Source organism: Pinus tabuliformis, chromosome J (genome assembly GCF_031772625.1).
Source record: "Pinus tabuliformis cultivar Carrire ecotype Pingquan chromosome J, CPIR1, whole genome shotgun sequence".
Taxonomy (NCBI): Eukaryota; Viridiplantae; Streptophyta; class Pinopsida; order Pinales; family Pinaceae; genus Pinus; species Pinus tabuliformis.
The window spans coordinates 1,109,720,842-1,109,725,696 of NC_142295.1; positions in this window are offsets into that span (position 1 = coordinate 1,109,720,842).

The window sequence follows — 4,855 nt, forward strand, 5'->3', positions numbered from 1 at the left end:
CAAGAGGGACCGAAAGAAAACAACTCACTCTTTATCCATCGGCACAATCACCAGCAGTAACACACAATTTGTGGCTTGATGATAAATACAATGATAAAGAAGAAGTACAATCTGTTTTTAGCATTGACCAAATCTATGATTTCCAAGAACAAAATAATAATGATTTGGTAGAATTGTTCCTTTCTCAACCTGATATTTCCGAAAATTTGAGAAACGACCAATATCATGCTACAGATGTACTTTTAGCCCAAAATTTTCAGGAAACATGCACCATTCAATCTTTGCAAACCACATTTCACGATATTTTTCTAGTTCAATCCATCACAAACACACAGAGTCAGATCATAGAGATTAGTCTGGGGAAAACTCTGAACATAGGCAATCACCTAGACTCATCTCAGCAAGAGAAATTGATTCGACTATTGAGAAAATACCAGAAAGCATTTGCTTGGGACTACACCGATATGCATGGGATTCACCCTGACACATGCACTCACCATATTTATACAGATAGTACTATCAAACCAGTGAGGCAACCACAGAGGAGAATGAACTCCATGCTCCAGGATATTGTCAAAGAAGAATTGCAAAAACTGTTGAGAGTTAATTTTATATATCCTATTTCTGACAGTCAGTGGTTATCCCCATTGGTTATAGTGCCCAAGAAAAATGGTAAGTGGTGCATCTGTGTTGATTACAGACAACTGAACAAAGCAACGCTCAAAGATTATTTCCCACTACCATTTATTGACCAAGTGTTAGACACCCTAGCTGGGAAATCATCATTTTCTTTTCTTGATGGTTTCAGTGGCTACAACCAGATCAGGATAGCCTCAGAGGACCAGGACAAAACCACATTCACCTGTCCTTGGGGCACTTATGCTTATAATTTTTTGCCATTTGGACTTTTCAATGCTCTAGCTACATTTCAGAGAGCTGTATTAGCTATTTTCGTTGATTTAGTTCATGATTGTGTTGAAGTTTACATGGATGATTTTTCAGTGTATGACAATTCATTTGAACATGCATTAGAGAACCTTGAAAGAGTTGTGAAAATATGTATTGAAGCTAATCTGTCCCTGAGCAACGAAAAGTGCTTTATGATGTTAAACGAAGGGATAGTATTAGGCCACTATATTTCTTTTCAAGGCATCAAAGTTGACCCAGCAAAAATCCAGATCATTGCTGATTTGCCAATTCCAAAGAATCAAAGAGAGGTAAGAAGTTTCCTTGGGTATGCAAGCTATTACAGAAGGTTTATTGAACATTTTAGTAAAATAGCTTTACCTTTGTTTAAGCTTCTAACAAAAGATGTACTTTTCAACTGGAATGAGAACTGCCAACAAGCATTTGAAGCACTCAAAAAGAAATTATCGACCGCATCAGTCTTAAGAGGGCCTAACTGGAGCCTACCATTTCATATCTTTACAGATGCATCTGACACTGCAGTGGGTGCCTCATTAGGCCAAAAAGAGGAATCTTGTAATTATGCCATTTATTTCATTAGCAAAAATCTAACACCTGCAGAGTCAAACTACACAGTCATAGAAAAGGAAACACTTGCCATCATATATGCTGTGAATAAATTCCGACATTATATAACTGGTTATGAAGTCTTTGTACATACTGATCGTTCTCCCACTAGACATTTAATGAATAAACCAATAACTAGTGGCAGAGTTACCAAATGGTTATTATTGTTACAGGAATTTAACATCACAGTGTTAGATAGACTGGGTAAAGAGAATCAGGTGGCAGATTTTCTTTCTAGACTGCAAAATCCAGGTGAGGTTGTTCCGGTTGAAGATTCTTTTCCAGATGAAAATTTATTTGCAATTTCCATAGTAAATCCTTGGTATGCTGATTTGGACAATTATTTGTCTACAGGAAGGACACCTCCACACTTTACTGCAGAGGAAAAAAAGAGACTAGTCAAACAAAGTGCTAGATATTCATGGCTTAATGGCGATTTATTTTACACTGGTTATGATATGATTATTAGAAGATGTGTAAGAAATGATGAGATAATTGATATTTTAAAATCTTGCCATGATGAACCGTGTGGTGGGCATTTTGCAGCTAAGCGGATAGCATTGAAAGTTCTTACTCTTGGATACTACTGGCCATCCATTTTTAAGGATGCCAAGAAGTATATGAAGAGTTGTGACAGCTGCCAAAGAATGGGCAGGCCAACAGCTACAGACGAGATGCCCCTTCAGCCCCAAGTTCACCTAGAGCCATTTGAAAAATGGGCTCTAGACTTTATAGGACCCATTAACCCAACCTCCAATGGTAAGAAGTACATCTTAGTATGTACTGATTACGTCACAAAGTGGGCTGAAGCAAAAGCACTAGTTAGAGCCACCGAACAAACAATGGTAAATTTCCTTTTTGAAGAGATTTTTGTAAGGTATGGAGTACCAAGGGAGATAGTGACTGATCAAGGTACTCAATTCACTTCAAAGTTAGTGAAGGACATCACAGACAAATACCAAATCAAGCACAGAAGAAGTACACCTTACCATCCACAGGCCAATGGGCAAGTGGAATCCACAAACAAAACTTTGGAAGGGATCATTACTAAAACTGTGGCAATGAACAGGAAGAATTGGGAAGAGAAGCTCAAAGATGCACTCTGGGCTTACAGAATTACGTGGAAGAATACTACAGGATTTACACCATATCAGTTGGTGTATGGCAAAGAGGTAATGCTTCATATTGAGTTTCAAATACATACTTTTAAATTGGCTGCAAATTTGCAAATTGATCTGGACCAAGCACAACAAGAAAGAATTCAGCAGTTGAACCAGCTGGATGAAATGAGGCAGCAAGCAGAGGAAACCACAATCCTCATGCAAAAACAAAGGAAGCAGTGGCATGATGCACATATCAAGAAGATGCAGTTCAAGGAAGGTGACTGGGCTTTACTTTTTGACTCTAAATTCAGAGATCATAAAGCCAAGTTTACCACCCATTGGATGGGCCCATACCAAATTATTCAGGCTTACGACAATGGTTCAGTCAAGCTCAAAACTATTGATGGAGAAGGTCATTCCTTTACTGTCAATGGTCATCGCCTGAAACTATACACTAAGCCCATCAGCAAGCAAAATTTTCTCCAAACAGTATCTCAACAAAGAGAGGTTGAGATACTGCAGCCTTCAGCTGCAGTATCCCTGCCTTAGTTCATTTCATTTCAATTTAGAAATTCAAAAAGAAATTAAAAAAAAAAACAAAACAAAACAAAATCTAAAAAAAAAATATAAAAAAAATAAAAATAATAATAACAATGGGTTAGATGTGAAAACCAGACTCTGGCACACTCTAACCCCGAATTCTTACTTGAAAACCAATTCGTTGGCGGGTAAGAATTTCTTTTCTTTTGTTCACTGTTTGATTTATCAACTCAATAATGACTTGAGGACAAGTCAAAACTTTAGTGGGGGAGAGAAGCATCAACATTTTGTTCTTTTATCTCTCCATTGTAAATTATTAAAGATTTCTTATCTCATCTCCTCACTGTAAATTTCCAAAGCAGTTTGTTTCAGCATTCCAAATTCCAATAAAGAAGTTGTTTTGTCATTGTTTTATCTCAGAGGGACCTGGTTATAAACATTATGCAGGGGGACCTGTTCTGTCCAGAAGACCATGTTACCAACACCAGTAGTAATGGGACCTGTTTAAGACACATAAAAGGGACCTGTTAAGAGACTGTTACTTCAGGATTACTTCAACAAAGATTCATCAAGTTTCTACAGGGATCCACAAGTTGCTGGGCACCAAGACTTCATCAACTACCAAAGATCAAGGAACCTGTATACATATAAGTTTTTCTCCGGATTTCAAAGGAGCTGCATGAACATCTTCAAGATCTCAGAGGGACCTGTTGCATTCGAATCTATTTCAGGGGACCTGTTATGAACAACAAAGAATAGTCAAAAGAGACTAGTCCTACTCAGCATGCCAATGCAACAACAACCAACAAAAGTGTAATGTGTTCCTTATTCTTAACATTTAATTTCTTAGATTAATTTTTAATGTTGAATTTAATGACTGTGACTGTTATGATCAATTTCAAAGACACTACATTTTCCATCATCCCTTATCTTACTGTTAATTCTTATCATCTTTCATACTCCAACCTATTTCATACCTTTAAATTCGTTACCCCTTTTCATATCAACCTTGTTATGTCAATCGGATCTTACAGCCATACCAACATCTTCCATTTGGCCGAGTGACACGTGGTGAATTGTTCTTTAAACAAGAAAGAAACAAATGTTAAGCGGGCTTATTCATTGTATCCCACACGGCCGAATTATGATTCCACCACTCGACGTAACCAAATGATACAGAGGACTCCCTGAAATCATACCCCAGTACTGCATATACGCTTCCAGCGCTTCTATGATGGCATCCATACAAGCAGTACAGCCATTCCTCTGTTCCAAAAGATGAATACGCTATGAAGTAAGTGCAGTGGTTATTTCACCATCATTCTCAGTTATTTCACGTCGGCATTCGACTCCAGTGACTTCCACAGTAAGGATTGAAAGCAGTGAGCGCCACAAAAAGGGAAATATAGCCATTCGGGTTCGACTTCCACCATAATCACAAGACAGTCAACCGAGCATCATATGGGATACTAAGGGAGCGACACCACCAGGTCATCAGTGTTGGGGCGGAAGACACAAAGGTAACAAATTGAAACTTCTTTGTTGAAATCGCAAAACATAAACAGAGAAGAGTTAGAGCACAACTCTCTGCCAAAATGACCAATAGGGTCGAGCCGAGCATGTTCGACAGTTCTCAGTATCACAAAGATTGCATTTCAATTCTCAAAGAGATACAGTGG